The sequence below is a fragment of the Pan paniscus genome, chromosome 7 (assembly GCF_029289425.2).
Source record: "Pan paniscus chromosome 7, NHGRI_mPanPan1-v2.0_pri, whole genome shotgun sequence".
NCBI classification, from domain to species: Eukaryota; Metazoa; Chordata; class Mammalia; order Primates; family Hominidae; genus Pan; species Pan paniscus.
Window position 1 is genome coordinate 119,127,912 of NC_073256.2, and position 17,790 is coordinate 119,145,701.

A 17,790-nucleotide genomic window follows, 5' to 3' on the forward strand; every position below is an offset into this window, starting at 1 on the left:
TTTGGAACACATGCTTCAGCCTACCATCTCCTTTCCTTTAACATCAAGAACACATTCCCAGTGTTGTAGGTCTAAAACATCTGTCATGAAACAGATGTTTATTTTTTTGTGTACATTTTGCCCATGTGTTTAAACCTAAGAAACTTCCAATTAATTTAGGACTTTTAACAGATATTTTATTAGTTGAATAGCTTATGCAAGAGAAGAGGAAGGACAGGTTTATTTTAAATTCCCTAAAAATGTCCCTGTTTAAAAACAGAAGAACAGTGGTTGGCAGGGGCTGATGGGGAGGGGTGGATAGGGAGTGAGTTTAATGGGGTTGGAGTTTCAGCTTGGGAAGATGAAAAAGCTCTGGAGATGTACAATAGTAATGGTTGCACAACGATGCGAATGTACTTAGTGAACTGAAACATACACATAAAGATGGCTAAAATGGTAAATTTCACATGCACATTTTGCCACAACAAAAAAAGTCCCTGTTAATTTTAAATCCAGACACGATATAACATGATTTCAGTGAAAACTTTCCTTTTTTACAGTATTTCAAAATCAGTGTCTTTTAGTTAACCTGTAGCATAACTAAGTTTTGTGCTGTTTGTGACTCTAACAAAATACCCCTCCTGATGCGGATGCTGATGGAACAGTTAATAAACTCTTGGTTCATTAACAGTATAGTCCTTGGCTATAATCCGTAGGCTGTTTTGACAGTCTGAGGAGAAAGAGAGTTCTATTTCTAAATAGTAACAGATCGACCTTTAAAAATTGGAAGTTGATCAACATTTTTCAAGGTGGGCACAAACAGATCTAATGACAATTTCTTTTACAAAGTGGAATTTGGACCAAAGATTGCATCTTTAATGGTTAAATAGCTTCTATTTTGTGAAATATATTCTGAATATACCAAAATATATATATACCCTGAAAGAGAGAATGGTTTGCTTTAACTACCCCTGGCAGTTGGGCTTGTACCAAGGTTTGTACCACGTTGTCCCATTCAACCTGGGAGACTTTCTAGTCCTAGTAATATACTCAGATAGTCTTATGTTAGTCTTCTATTAATATTCATTTTAAATAACTTAAGTATAGAGATCTTGTACCAAGAGCTCAGGGCTCACCAAGGGTTCCCTGACCATTCCCTCCTGAATAGCCGGGAGGTGACAAGAAGCACAACATGGGCAATGGCCTTGGGGCAAAGCCCTCTCGACACAAAAACCAATTTACAAACCTTCACAATTGCCAGCAGCAATAGCAAGTGATGTTTTGTAAGTGGAAAACATACCTTTCATTCACCATCAGAGACTGAAATAAATGACTCAACTGGTTTAAAATCTTTATGTGATCAAATAGTTAAAAAATATATCACCGATTCAATTTCTTCTGGTGTTGGACCTTAGGGACAGTACTAATCTGTGTGCTACTAGAGTGAAATTATCATCAATATCAACGCATTACTCTTCACTAGAATGATTAACAGATGGTGTTTTTGTTGGCTACCCAGGGATTTGTTTTCTATTATTCTTTGTATTGTACATATATGTTATATATACTTTTTTGCATGTATAATTTATAATATTTTTCTTAAAGATGGCATGCTCTGGTTAAGAACATTCTGATAGTTGCCAGACACATATACTGATGATCAGTATTCAAAGATTTCAGGTGTAATGTAATGCAATGCACTCATAACTTACAACTAAAATTTCACTGAACACAATCTAATTTTTCATTGGTGACATGATTCAAAGATTTTTCAGAATAATGGTGCAGTGTCTCAGGGGTTTCAGTATATATATATGTTTTATATATATAAATATACATATAATATATATTTATATAAATTTTCATTGTATACTCATTATAGTATAGTTTTATAGAAAATGTTTTAAAGGCTTGACTTGTTCATTTGGTTTGGAACTTATATGAGTATGACTTTGATGAGTAATAGGTTATATGTTTAAAAATATGAAGTTACACAGCTTTGCCTATGGATATAACCCAGCTAAAGTTAAAATGGCTACTCACACCTACGGAGGGCAAAAGATAATTCACATTTCTTAAAATTTAAGAAGTTAAAACTTTTCTATGAGAAAAATGGACAAAAATACTTAGCACATATTCAGGGATTTAAATGAGCTGTGTAAAGAAACAGAGTCACTAAAATATTCTCACCCCACTTAACATGTACATCACTTCCCTGCTCCCAGCTTTCCCCAGCTTCCTAGTGTCTATCAGATCAAATCCAGCTTAAGTGGATAAATCCTAGATCCTCCATGGACCCACCATATAGATTATATATTTTTTCCTTTTCCCAACTATGTTCTTGACTCCAGGTGGGGAGGTGTCCTATTTCTGTCACTAGGACGTTCTCATCATGCTTCTCAATGAAGGATTATCCTTTCACTTTGCTCCTCATGCCAGACGCTCTCTGTCCTTTAGGCCCAACTCAAAGCTCACTTCCTCTCCAAAGTCATCTCAATGCCATATATCCTCTGGGGTTAATCTGTTCACTAATCACCTAACAGAGATATAAAGAGGAGGCACTGTATGTCCTGCATGATGCTGGGCACTGTGGGAAGTTGCAGCCAGTGTGGAAGACGTAGCTCTGGCCCTCAAATGCAGATGCCATCCAGCCTTCCTAACTAGACTGTTACCTTTTCAAAGACTGGCTGGTCCTATATTACTCATGCAGTATCCTATTTAGCTGAAATATCTTGGATGAGATGGGATATATCCTGGTTATTGAAAAGTCTGGGTGATTGCACCACATCCGCCCTGTGTCTATGGTAAGCAAATGAGGAACAGCTGGAGAAACCTTAGCAGTCCTTGGACATGAAAGGAATATTTTCATAGGCACTTAACTCTAGGGCTCACTGTACAGAGTTAACAAATGCTGAATGAATAAATGAATGAGAGTCTTCTTAAGGGAAGAGGAGTAGACTATTAGGATGGGGTGAAGTTTAAGTAAGTGAGAAGAGAGTTGGGGCATTGATTTCTCTACAGCAGAAGGGAAAGGGATGCCTCTTTGAGTAAGGACACAAGGACCACATTTCTGAGGATTTCAAATGCTAGATTTGACCAACACATGGAGCCACAGACCAATGGGACAGCTGCCATTTTGGCAATTTTGTTAAGAGGCATAAGATTTTGTTGAATTAGCTAAATTTTACCTGGCTAAGGAGAATACCCTAGCTTTACTACAAACCAGTAGAGCAGAAAACATTGCCCTAGAAGCATAGGAAATGGGCCAAAATAGTGTCAAAGATACAGCAGTTTCTAACAATAGAAAAGTAGGCAGCAATTTAGACAGAGTAGGTATGGGAGAGGGAGACAAAGTGGACAAGGAGGACTGAGCATGTCCTATCATGATCTAGGACAGATGATACAAGTACTGCCATCCACACTGCACTCTCCTGCAGGGAGGGTCCCAGTCAGTGGGGGCCAATGAGTGAGATCTTGCTAAGTCATGCAGTCTGGCCTCAGTGTAGCCCAAATCTTTTCCTAGAACCAGCAACAGCATTAACCTGTAGGACATTGTTCCAAATTTCCAAAAGCTCATTTGTAATTTGGTTGGTAACAGAAATATATTTTCCTCCAGAAATTAGGTTAGGTTAGGCCAAATCACGAAAGTCTATTTAATAATCCATATGTACCTGAAGTTTAGCCCTCTACACAGGCATTTCACTCATTTCTAATTACCCAAATGTTCCAGTTACTCTGACTGCCTAAGAAATTACCCCCCCACACCCCAAATCTTATGGGCTTAAAACAGTAACAACTTTTATTTTGTCCATGAAACTGCAACTTAGGGCAGAGCTCAGCAGGGATAGTGCATCTGTGATTCCCTGGCATCAGGAGGGGGAAGGAAGACCTGATGACCGGGCCTGGAGTCATCTGACAGCTTGCTCACTCACATGCCTGCCAGTTGATGCTGGATGTCGGCTGAGACTTTAGCAAGAGATGTTGGCTGAAATACCTACTCTTGGCCTCTCTATGTGTTCTGGGTTTCCTACAATATGGTGACTGGATTCTAAGGGAAAATGTCAAGAAGAAAAAGAATAGCAAGAGAGAAAAAAATTGTATTCTTTTTATGATCTATCCTTGGAAGTCACCTAGCATTATTTCCACTGTACTCTATCAGTTGGACCAATCATAAGCCCATTTAGGTTCAAAGGGAGGGGCAATAGACTTCACCTCCTGATGGAGAGGAGCAAGATTCTAGAAGAACATATGGTAAGGCAGTGGCTCACGCCTGTAATCTCAGCCCTTTGGGACGCCAAGGTGGGAGGATCTCTTGAGGACAGGAGTTCAAGACAAGCCTGGGCAACATAGTGAGACCCCATGTCTATAAAAATAAAAACAAAAAATTAGCTGGGCATGGTGGCATACGCCTATAGTCCTGGCTACTCAAGCAGCTGAGGTGGGATGATTGCTTGAGCCCAGGTTTGAGGTTACAGTGAGCTATGATTACACCACTGCACTTCAGCCTGGGCAACAGAGTGAGAACCCATCTCTAAAAAAAAATTTTTTTAATGTGGTAATGGATTCAATTGTAAGGCTATTTTTGAATACAATCTGCCACAACATATAACGTTAATTCTGGGGAAAATACAATATATAATAGTAAGTCCTCACAACATTATTGACAACAAAACCAATTATTTTTTCTCATTAACATTACAACACAACGATGTTGAATGAAATGACGGTATTTGAGGCTCTGCTGTATATTCCAAGTTGAAAGGCAATATAGTATAGTGAATAAAGAGCCAGGACTCTGAAGCCAAATGCCTAGAGCTCTATTGTATACTTGTGTGACACTCAGCAATTTGTTTAAGCTCTCTGTGCCTCAATTTCCTCATTTATAAAACTGGAATGTTGTTAAAAAATAGTTACTTCGAAAAGAACTTTGAAGACTATCTAGCTTCCTAAGTGTTAGCTATTATTATAATACTCTTCCAATTCTGACGGATTCTTCCTGCCTCCTCGGGGGATGGTGGTGGCAGCACTACCAGAAGTAGAAGATTAATAACAGCAGTTCACATTATTGAGTACCTAATACCTGTCAGTTTCTATGCCAAGTAAATTGACTCAAAAATCCAAGAGGGATGCCCTAATATTATTCACATAAGAAAACTCTGATTTAGGTAGCTTCAGAGTATCACTAGCAAGTGGTAGAAACAGGCCCCTGATCAGTTTAACTAGATAGAAGGAGCCTGAGTCCCTGGAGGACTGTGTGGAGCAGAGCTCTTCTCCCAATCCTGATTTCTGGGTGAGTGAAAAATGAACAGTGTTGGATTATGCCATTAAGATTGGGGGCTATTTATTACAGCAGTGACCCTGTCCTGACTGGGTTAGTACAGGGAAGACGGGAGAGAGATCTTTGGAAATATCACTAATTTAAAGACTCTTTTCATAAAATACAATGGTTTTCATTATTTGTATGAAACAGGGTATTTGCATAAAAGAAAATACTCTCTAGGTCGGTCCCTACCAGTCTCATTTGTCTTCTGAACTAGAGGACAAATAGCCTCTGGCCAACTGGGAATAGGACTGAGCATACCGACCTGGAATCCCTGACACTGATGGGAACAGATTGCTCACAAATGAGGCCGGCTGTTCACCAGCTGCAGAATGTCTCTTCTGGGGTTTCACTCTGGTGTAAAACCTAATGGTTCCCAGGTTGTTTGTCTGTTTTGTTTTGATGTTCTGTTTTGTACTGTTTCCTTTTAGAATTCTCTTTTGGACTGCAGTGGCCAGTGTGGCTGTGGGAAAGAGAACCCCAGTTAATAGTACATATAGGTCTCTGGGCAAGTTCTCTACATAGTTAGACTGCATGTTCCATGATGGAAGGGACCTGCCCTGTCTTGTACCTTATAGCAACCCTGGGGTCTGGCTCAATGCCTGACACATAGTATGTGCTCAAAATTTGCTGAATGCATGAAAGACTGAATGTTTGAATAAAAGCTCAAGCAAACAAAAGCCAGGGTCCATAAAGGCCCTTGGGTTCTCTATGCCAGCAGCATATCTCACTTGAGGATCCCATCAGGGGAGGACCTCACATGCCTACTATAATACTGTGAATGCAGTAGTCAGTTAATAAATGTTCGCCAATTGAGTGACTGTGCTGCACATGATCCATGATAAGATGTGGGAAGGTATAGGACGGGGAAACTTTTGTGAGATGCTATTTTTGATCTCCAACGATATTGTAAATATGGTCGTCACAAACCTGATCATGGTTTGAGTTATATGAATCATATCAAAGTCTGTGGGAGTCAGCAGAGCAGATAGCCAAAGAACACAACAGTTTTCTTGACATTTACCTCTAATAGATAGGGCTTAAATTCATTAAAGCAAACAAAATCCAAAATCATCTTTTAAAAAAATTCATCCTTGCATAAAAGCAATGTGCAGCCTTTGGTCTTCTTGCAGTCACTGGGAGAGATTCAGAAAATGTGAACAATCCTCCCATGAAGACAGGCAACAGCTGGAATGTCTTTCAGGCTAGAGATTTATTTCCTACAAATCAAATATAAAACTGCATTGTGACCTGAGAATATTCTGGTTTACATTAATGTAAACTAAATTTTAAAGGGATGCCGTGTCTTTATTTAAAGGCACTTATGAAAATACATGCAAAAAAAGCCCTAAAGTTCACTACTGAGATAAAAAGGGCAGACTGTTTTTAGTTTGGCTCCAGTGAATTTCAATATTTATCATATAATTTTTATATCAAAATCTTAGTGAACATTAACTTTTATGGTATCACTTCTGAAAACAATAAAAAATACTACATTTTGGAATGCTATTTCTAGTTAGATTTCCATCATGAAGCACCAGTTAAATAAATGTGGATTTTATGAAAAATAATGGCACATTCCTTTTTGAAAAGTTTCAAACACCTGGCTTGAGGAGCAAACAGTACAGCCTGGAGTCAGAGATTTTAAACTTTTTCCAAGTTTCTTTATCAAGTTGCTAGAGACTCAAAGCTCCCAAGGCAAGTGTTCTTTTCTAATCCAAAGAATAAGAAACGTTTGAGAACATCTCTTTCGTAATTCCTTTGAGAACACACGAAGACAAATTGCTAAGCTTCCATTTCAAATGCGAGGGATTTGGATTGAATTTAAACAACAGCTTGTGCAAAATGTCATAGCTCCCATTCTCTTACGCGGAGACAGTGGGTGCTGATGTCATAGAAAGGATGACTTTGGACATTCTGAATATAGGGCTGTGACGGCAGCTGACCAACTGCAAAGTTACGCTGTTGGTTTGGAGAGGAATATCAGGCACTATTTTCTGCACATTTAAAGAAACATGTAGAATGAGACAATTACTTACAGAAGTCACACTAAACAATACTATTAATACCCCCTGTATTGGTCTTAAATATCCAATAAGCCAAATAAGGTTCTGCATTCAGATACTTGGGAAGTGTCTCCACTTCCAGCTTAATTTCAAACATGCCTCATCCTAGAGACCTCTGTCAGATAAACCTTTAGGGCTCTCTCTTGAGTATCTGGAATTAACATGACAATTGATCAATTCACACGTGTATGTGCTTTACTTTAAGCTGGAAAGCCACATGCATTCTTTAATGCTTGCTTCAAATGCTATGAGCACATGAACTACCTTCTGTGGCCCATGGTTTTAACTCTCATAACTTGTACTAACACTATGAGTTTTCCTCTTAACCCCTGTCTTACCAGGTAAGGGTTTCCCAATCCAGGGGACATAAGACTGTTGTTAATGGATCTCAAGGAGGAAAATAAAAGAAAGTTACAATTTGGTAGCTATATGAACATATTATTCCTTTTCATGCAGAATTTAGAGAACATTGCAAAATTCACACACACTCGAAGAATAAAATCCGATGCGGTGGAACCGAATGTGGAAATGGGGTGATGGGTTTTGTCCAGTGCAGTTCTATCACCTTTTGGCATCACTAACGTACATATCAATTGACTCAGGGGTGGATAAAATTCAAGAGGGCCTGGGGAACTTGGTTGGGAAAAATATTATATCTTTAGTTTCACTAACCTCAAACTGAAATTTAGTATTTCCTTCAATTAAAATGTAGGCAACAAGCCACAGCACCTGTGATATTGTTGCCAAGAGAAATCACAGATATTTTCACCTCATTTTACAGTTGTTGTAGATATCCTGAAATATCTTTTATGCTCACCATTACTTCAAAATTATGGTAGTTATGGTAGTTATTATAACTGCTGTTAGTTTGTATTATGTAATAATGTGTTACTAACAAAGCATGTATCACAATTTTGTAAAATTTAGTTAACGTTTTTCAATGAATGAAAGTGGTTTGATTTGTAACCCTGCATACTTTATTTTATGCATGTAAAAACATAATTCTGAGAAAAGTACATAGGCTTCACCAGGCTGCCAAAGAGGTCCACAGCACCAAACGGGTTAAGAATGCCCGAAACTACACACAAAATATTTAATAATGCAACAGCCAGGTTTCTAGAGTAACTCGTTCCTTGCCAGCATCTTTTGAAGCTGCAACAAACATGACCTTGAAATCAACATAGTCTCAATGCTGTAAAATGATTCTGATGACAGTCTTTTTTTCTCTTATTTTCCCATAGGAAAAGACCTGTAGATTCTAGAGCATCTCTGCTTTCACAGCATAGGTTGTTTTCTTTTAGTGATAAACTTCATCATTGAGATTTTGCCATCAACACTGAATTATTCTCTTATATTTCATACCGCTGAAATGCAGTCTATTTTGAAAGAGCATTGAATACAATTATTATAAGACTTTAATTTAAAATGTCATAGAGACAGCACCAAGAAAATCTCTGCTACCTGGAAAAACTATAATGATAATTCCACATTTTGAGTAAAAGAAGTAAATGTCAAAGTGTACCTCATCAAAGATAGTGCTGTTAAATGACAGTGCTACTGGTCTTATCCGTGCTCAACTGAAATGTTACATATAAATTATCATTTTTCTAGGGGTGTTAAGAATATGGCCTCTGGGTTATTATAATTTTGAGATCAATTAAATGATGAGATTATGTCTCAGTAGATGTGGCTGGAATGAAAGCACATTAGACTTTTGGAAAATCCTCCATGGAGACCCTGACCAAAAACAGACATGTCAAATGCCAGCAAGTTAAATGAATATTCACTCATTGAAAGCTACTGAGAAATTATTGATATACCCACAGTTATTCACTTATTACTGTAGCTAAATACTGTTCAAAATTTTTCACCTCCGAGAGTAAAATAAATGCTATTAGAATTCTGAAACTAATAAAGAACATAAAAATTAAAACAATATATTCTTGCACTAAATTATGATATAATTCACACACTGTGAATATATGGTATTCATATATACAGTTAAACCAGTTTCTTCTACTAATTAAAATACTAGCTGTATTACATGTAGTGCTCTAAAATTTGCCCCTTTTTCTGTTAAACTTGTAAGATTTAGACACCTGGTTATAAATCTAGACTTTGGCTAACTTCAGTACTACAGGTATTCTTTAAATTACAAGCTCCAAAACAATTCAACCTGTATGTCATGAAAGAAAATCTGAAATTACTAACCTTGGGAAGGAAAGGAACTACAATACAAAGAAAACAATTTGTAGTAAATAGTATTATAGGAATAAAGAGATAAAAATTCTTATTAATCACAGTTATCAAATTATTCATTTAAGATCCAGAGCAAATTGTGAGTGACTACTTCTATCTGTGTTTGAGTTAAAGTAGAACTTGTGTCAATGATACTTTTCATTTTAGGGCTATTGTTTTTTTCTTTAGGTAATTATGACGATTTTTAAAAATAACAACAGCTTACATGACTCCTTAGTAAAGACCATCTCATGCCATTCTCTTCACAGCTGAATTTTCAGGGGAGGATACTGGAAATATGCACTTTGCTCTAACAACCAAAAAGCAATTGCATGCACACATGTAAAAGTTTCCACCCCAACTTCCTTGGCATATTCCCGATTATTTCTCTCTAAACAGGAAACTGTTGACAATTTTTCCTGGTACTTTCAGAACACCAAAGGTTTTACTTACAAGCAAAATCCCAACTTTTGTTTCAGTTATAATGTTATTTCCCGTGGTTCCTATTGTTGCTAAATATGAATGCTGCAAACAAGATAGAAACCAAATTCCAAACTATTTTAGGCTGATTCAGAATTGAGTAGCAATTGTAAAAAGAAAAGTTAGAAACACATTGCAAGGCTATGCTGGAGTTTTTAAACCCAAAACAATACTGAAGGGAGGATTCCTGGAATTCAAGAGAGAATATTTGGCTCAAGCTGCAAAATCCGTATGTCTAAATAATGTTATGTTAGCAAGTGTTGAGCAAGCAAGACGATTATATTTTAACCTACTTCACAGAACATTAATCCAAATTTAACCAAATTCCAGAGAACCTGCCTGAAATTCACAACTAGAAGCTGCTTCACATTTTCCCCTTGGTACAACAATAATTGCTCATGAATACAAACTTGTAGGAGGTAAGAGAGAGGGGAAAACCACAATGAGCTATAAAAACATCTAACTATTGTATATAAAGCAAACTAATTACCTCACTCAGAAGAAGTGCAAGATTTAACAGTCCATGCTCTGCAGCCCCTGGAAACAGCAGTAGCAGCAGCAGCAAGGTCCAGCATCCACCAGATTCTCACAAGCCTTTGACTGTGTGGACTCAGCCACAGACTCTGCCTCTAGCTGACGTCAAAGTCCCTGTCACATGGCCAGATGAAAGCCAAGAGATCATTGGTTGTCGTAGCAACCACAGACCGGCTCTGAAATTATTTCAATAGGTCATCTGTCACTGTGGTGTGTGTGTGTGAGAGAGAGAGTATGTGTGTACGCACACACCATAGAACCATCACGGACAGCTCCTTGACAACCTCAACCCCCGAAGTTGTGACTCCAGCATGCCTACAACTTTCCTCTTTAAGGCTTTGGTGTCTTTTCTCTACAGTTACTTGCAGGAAAATATATGCCCCCCTGAAGTTCTCATTTGTTTCACTACCATCAGCATGAAGCATGTCTCTCTCTCTCTTTCTCTATAACAAAAGGAAAGAAACTGAAAAACTCTGGAGTAGTTTTCTTAGCCAATTAAACTTATTTGCAAGCAAATATATAAAAACAGAAGCTCAGGGGGAGGGGTTGGAAGAAAATGTATTTTAAAAACTATATCAGAATCTACATGGATATACTGAGACCATGCTTGTGATGGAAAGAAAAATAAAAAACAGTGGCTTGGGTTCATGACAGTGGCTTATGACTCAGAGACAGGTAAGACAGTCTAATGATCCTGACACCAAGTAGGATGTAGACATCAGATAACATAAATTCAGGATTCCTGTACTGTAAAATGTCTAGGTAAAAATGAGGACCGAAGGAGTTTCAAAACAGTGTTACTTTAAAATAACCATGTGAGTAAGCTGAAAACTGTGCTTTGGGGCCATACGGGTGCCAAATGCTCCCCTCTTGAGTCCTCTCATCCACACCCCTTTGCTGAGACTCAACATTGAGTAAACAGGGCCAGTGTTGCACAAACACAAAGTGTAATGAAAGCCCAGAGCCATAGAATAAAAGGGTTATCTCACATGTTTTCTAACATCAGCTTTATTTCCTTTAGGACCACCCTAGCTTACTTTTAACTCTGCACACGTGCCTATTTCCCAGTTAATTCTTTCTTAATTAATGGGAAGCCGATTAAACAAAATCAATGAAACTCACAAGAAGGTACTCTGAAAAAGACATTCAGAAAACGTATGCCCAAACAAAGGACAAGGAGTTAAAAGGCAGGGGAGAAGAGACTGCCCTCAAAACCCTAAGGACCTTTATATGCTAGGCTTATAACGACTTCTATTCTGTTTCTTAAAATAAATAAATAAATAAAAAAGAGTAGCTCTGGGGTGCTACAAAATATAAATGGAACCTAAGTCAGCCAGGCAGATTACATTTGTGTCACTGTAAAAGAATGAAATTTCTTTAGTAGAATCAGAAATTGCTTCTTTAATCATAAGACTAATGTTCAAATCACTTGGTCATAGAATCGTCCTATTCCATCCTCCTTTTCATCTTCCTTTATTTCTGTCCCAGCCCCAATTGGGAGAAAAGATAGATGTTTATTTAAAAAGTTATTTTCCTGATGCGATTAGCTGTGGCACTGCAAAACTGAAATCAAACTATAAAGAACTTTCCTCCTTTAATTTCAGATTAATGACAGCTGGGAATTTACCTGTTTGAACAAGGATAATGGAATCCAATGTCTACCTAAAGCCTCACTAGGGGCAGATTTCACCAACAGCCACAATTCATTAACTAACAATTTGTTCCAATTATTGTTCTGCTTTTATGTTCAGAAATGCACATCATACAAATGAGGGAACCGGAAGAGGCAGAGAAACATACCCTTCTAGCTTTCCCTGGACCCATGTTCTCTGAGCTGCTTAATTTACCATCTCTCTGGCTCTAATCCATAGCTGCCTAATTAACTCTTCCTCCTCTTTATGCAGCTTTAGCATTTAAGAGAGAAAAACTGCAGTGCCACATTCTGCTAATAGGTGATGTCTTCTGAAATAAGAAGTTCTCAGTTCTAAAAAAAAAAAAAATGCCTAAAATTCAGGACTTTAAATGGATTAATTTGAAAATTAGCAAAAAAACCAACACTTTTATTTTGACTGATTTAGCATTTTTAAGACTAAGTATACTTTATACTGCCTTGGGCAGTATTAAAATATTCAGTGAACTATTAAAATATTCAGTGAACTGGCTGGGCATGGTGGCTCACGCCTGTAATACCAGCACTTTGGGAGGCTGAGGCCGGTGGATCACGAGGTCAGGAGATCAAGACCATCCTGGCTAACACGGTGAAACCCCATCTCTATTAAAAATACAAAAAATTAGCCAGGCATGGTGGCACATGCCTGTAGTCCCAGCTACTCAGGAGGCTGAGGCAGGAGGATCACTTGAACCTGGGAGGTGGAGGTTGCAGTGAGCCGAGATCATGCCACTGCACTCCAGCCTGGGTGACAGAGTGAGACTCCGTCTCAAAAAAAAAAAAAAATGCAGTGAACTGACCTTCAAAATGAAAAGTGGGTGCATGTAGCCCTTTTTTTCTACAACATGCTTCAACCAGAAACTGAAGAGAGAGATTAAGTAATTTGCCTACCTACTCATTTTCCTTTGCAAACTACCTAGGTTTAGAATTTCCTCTTAGAGTGAAGGAAGCTACCAGTCTTCTGTGAGGTTGAAGGCATGATGGTGATCTCTTTGGAGCTCAGATTTCTACCAATTTGGTTAATTAGCCCAAATGTAGTTGAAAGTATCACAGGAAATACACATGAGAGCTTTCTCCAATCACAGCCCACTACACTGAAGAGAATATGTGCCATTTTATTTTCTAATTGACAAGTCATTTTTTAAGGTGAAAATGATTCACCAAATTTAAAAATATCCATTCAAAAATAGTTCTGCATCTTATTTTTCACTCGTTGTAAAAACGTCAAGGCTGCCTATTATTAGTTTGACCACTTTGCCAGAAATAACTGGTAAATGCCACTAAACAAGCAGTCTGACCTGGGCTCACACACCTGAACTAACAGGTGGTTTGGGTCATGCAATTCTAACCAGTCTTTTGTCGATGTTTGTACATAGGGATGTTGCTGTCTCCTCTGTCTTAACGTTAATGGGCAGGCCTGGACCTACTGTTTAGAGCTACTGGGTTCAAATTTCATCTTTTTATGGCTGGACCTTGAGCAAGTTACTTAAGTCCTCTGAGCTGCAGTGCCTACATCTTAAGGTTGTTTGGAGGATAATAAAGTTAATATATTATAAAATTCTGACACCTTGCCACAGGGTAGATGGCTCAAGTGTGTATGTCATTTCTTCTTTATCTGTCTGACTCTGATAAGCCTACAAAGATCTTCAGGGAAAGGATGAAATCTTATTCATCTGTACAACACTACAGTTAGCACACAGCCCAGAACACAGTGAATCCTCAATCCATGTTGAATGACTCAACTATTGGGAAATAAATGTTGAAGAGTAGAAAGAAATGGTTCCTTTTTCTTCCTACTAATAGGGAAGAGAGCCTCTCTCCAACCCCCGACCTCAAAAAAAGGAAAAGAAGAAAAAAGAAAGAACAAAAATGTTGAGTTATCATAAACTTTTCTAAAACTGGATGGCTCCAAGTAAATCAAACTTAACCCTACTCATACATAAATAAATAAATATTTGTTATGAGTACATGTAAGTTATATGTGGACGTATTTAATGGTTCTTGCTGTTGATGTTGGAAAATTTTTACATTAACTGACATCGAGTGCTTACTACATGTGGAACATTTTTCTAAGTACTATACATTTATTAAATCTTTACTATAATAATCCTATGAGGCAGGCACTATTCCATATTTCACAACTGAAGAAACTGAAGAGAGAGATGAAGTAATTTGCCTACCTACTGCATAGCAGAGCCAGGATTTATACTCAGGAAGCTTAGCTCTGTAAAATTTTGGAAATAATTTACATTTGATATGCTTTTAGAAAAATTGAATTATTTCTCATGTTTGTTTTACACTGTAGGGTTGTTTTTATTTTTAAATTTTTTGTGAAAAGGAGAAGGCCAACTTATCTTTTCTTCATCTTGGAACTCTAAAGATCTTAATCTATCTTTGGCCTACAAAGTTCTATGGCAAGAAAATAATCTAGTCAGAAAAATTTGAATCAAGGAAAATGGGCAAAGTAAACTAGAGAAAATGTCCTGAATACAACTATGCCTAAATTATTATAGTCTTAGCTGAAGCAATATTTAGAATGCACAGGCTTGGGTGAGTTCTGTTTCCCACTATGATGAAGTAGCATGTGTTCAAACCAATACTCTCACTGAAATAACAAAAATAGCTAGATAGATATATATATTTTTAATGGCTGGAAGACATCAAAGAGTGGCAGAGGCAGCAAAAATTTTAAGCGCCAGGGTCTCAGATAAAAGGAACATATATTGAGTGTCTTATTCCATTTGGACTGCTATAACAAAATACCATTAACTAGGTAGCTTATAAACAACAGAAATGTATGTCTCATAGTTCTGGAGGCTGGGAAGTCCAAGATCAAGGCTCCTACAGATGTGGTCTCTTGTGAGAGCCCATTTCCTGCTTCCTAGATGGCACCTTCAAGCTGAGTCTTCACATGGTAGGACAGGCACACAGGACGAAGACAGCTATTTAGGGCCTCTTTTATAAGGAAATTTATCCCATTTATGAGGGCACTACCCTTATGATCTAACAACCTCCCAAAAAGGCCCACCTCCTAACACCATCACTTTGTGGGTTAGGGTTTCAACATATGAATTTGGGGAAGACACAAACATTCAGTGAAGCACTGAGGTATAGACTCTGCATTTCCCACTGCTTTTCTTCTGAAATTATTGGATGATTCTTAAGTGGTGTGGGGCTTTTAGCATTCTCAGAAGCTGAAGAGAGAAAAATTGGAGTACAAATATTTAAATGCATTCAAGACTTGAGGGACTAAGATTGTAGACAGAGAGAAAAAAATGGAATCACAGAGAAGATATTCCAACAATCTGTACCGTTTTCCCCAGGAAGCATTTCCCAATTCCTAAACGGCATAAGACAAGAGGACAAGAAGTGAAGCACAAAATGCAGCAAAGAGGCTAAAACAGAAAGGCAGAGTTTGGCAGTTGTGTAGTGACAGGGAGACCAAAATTATAGTTCAGATTCTCCAAGGAGTTGGAACCTGGTAAACCTAAGTTTTCATATCTCAAAACTGAAAGGCTAAGTCCTAGAAGAAATGAAAAACAGGAAATAGATGAGGACTCACAAAAGCCAGGATCCACCCTAGAATCATTACACTCTCTAATTGGATCAAGATAATTTTCCCCCTTTCTGACTACCTTCCAGAAAAATCAACCCTCTTTAAAGGAAGATGACATCTTTCAGAACCTCTAAAATTTTTCATACACCATTTTCAATTCAATCCCAAATCACTAAGCATGCCAGGAAATAGGTCTAACTGACCACAATCTCTGAGGAAAAAATAGGCAATATAGGTAGACTCAAGTTATTCATTTTCTGTAATCATCAGACAGGGACTTTAAAATAACTCTAATTTGTATGTTCAAGAAAATAGATGGCAAACTGGAGAATCTTCACGCAAAAATGAAATTTTAAAAAAGGAAAATATTAAAATTAAGTAACTAAAAAATACAATGGAAGGTAAAAGTACAATAGATGGGTTTAAGAGCAGAGAACATACACAAAAAGAGAAAACTAATGAAAGAGACAGATCAGCAGACAATATCTAGACTGAAGCATGATAAGAAGAATAGAAAATACAGAAAAATGTAAGAGACATTGGAATATGATGAAAGGCTAATGTGAATTTGAAAGATGAGAGAAAAGGAGCATAAAGAATAAGCAATATTTGAAGAGAACGAAGAAATTTTCAAAACTTACAAAAAGACACCGTGAAAGGAAAATATCTTGGGCCCCCAAAATCACGAAGCTGAAAGGAAAATTCAAGCTGGAAACTGCTCAGGCCAAACCTGTCTCCCATTCTATTCAAAGTCATCCCTCTGCTCACTGAGATAGATGCATTTTCTGATTGCCTCCTTTGGAAAGGCTTATCAAAAACCCAAAAGAATGCAACCATTTGTCTCTCTCCTACCTGTGACCTGGAAGCCCCTCCCTACTTTGAGTTATCCCCGCCTTTCTGGATGGAACCAATGTACTTCTTACATATATTGATTGATGTCTCATGTCTCCCTAAAATTTATAAAACTAGGCTGTGCCCTGATGTCCTTGGGCACATGTTATCAGGACTTCCTGAGGCTGTGTCATGGGCATGTGCCCTCAACCTTGGCAAAATAAACTTTCTAAATTAACTGAGACCTGTCTCAAATGTGTGGGTTTTGCAACACAAAACAACAAATTTAAAAAGTTCTATATACCGCCAAAAGGATAAATAACTACAAAGAAAATCACACCTAGAAACCTCACGATCAACCTGCTAAAAACTAAAGACAATGCCAAAAATCTTAAAAACAGCAAGATAAAAACACCACATTAACTTTAAAGGAGCAACAAAAGACTTTTCAACAGAAACTGTCAAATCCAGAAGATAATGAAATAATAAACTTTGAAATGACAAAAGGAAAAAGTGCAAATTTTTTATTATATATACAGAGAAAATGTTCTTTAAAAATGAATGTGGAGGCCAAGTGTGGTGGCTCATGCCTGTAATCTAGCACTTTGGGTGGCCAAAGCAGGCAGATCACGAGGTCAAGAGATTGAGACCATCCTGGCCAACATGGTGAAACACTGTCTTTACTAATAATACAAAAATTAGCTGGGTGTGGTGGCGTGCACCTGTAGTCCCAGCTAATCCGGAAGCTGAGGCAGGAGAATCGCTTGAACCTGGGAGGCAGAGGTAGCAGTGAGCCGAGATCACGCCACTGCACTCCAGCCTGGCGATACAATGAGACTCCATCTCAAGAAAAAAAAAAGAGGAGTGTCTTCTGTTCCCAAGAAGACTACAGACTGCAAAAAATAAATTAAATAAAATAAGAAACAGAGCTTCTGAGACCCATGGGACTATAAAAAAAAATCTTTTATGTCTTCAAAGTCCTAGAAGAAATTCAACACAATTCATGATAAAATCTCACAGAAAAATGAGTGAGAGGAATGTCCTTATCTTGATAAAAAGTATCTACCAAAAGTATACGGCTAATTTTATACTTAATAGTGAGAGTAAATATTTTCTC

The 17,790-nt window shown here is 37.7% G+C and overlaps 1 protein-coding gene across 9 annotated transcripts in view; it reads right to left on the bottom strand.

Moving 5' to 3' along the window:
• NCALD (neurocalcin delta) overlaps positions 1 to 17,790 on the bottom strand; it is a 443,184-nt gene that overhangs the window by 93,094 nt on the left and 332,300 nt on the right. The window contains exon 1 of one of the 9 annotated variants that reach the window (XM_003821715.5): positions 10,574 to 10,731. The exons of the other annotated variants lie outside the window; for them this stretch is intronic. The gene's annotated coding sequence lies outside the window, so the exon portion shown is untranslated. Of the gene's footprint in view, positions 1 to 10,573; positions 10,732 to 17,790 lie in introns of those variants that run through there. 9 annotated transcript variants of the gene reach the window in all.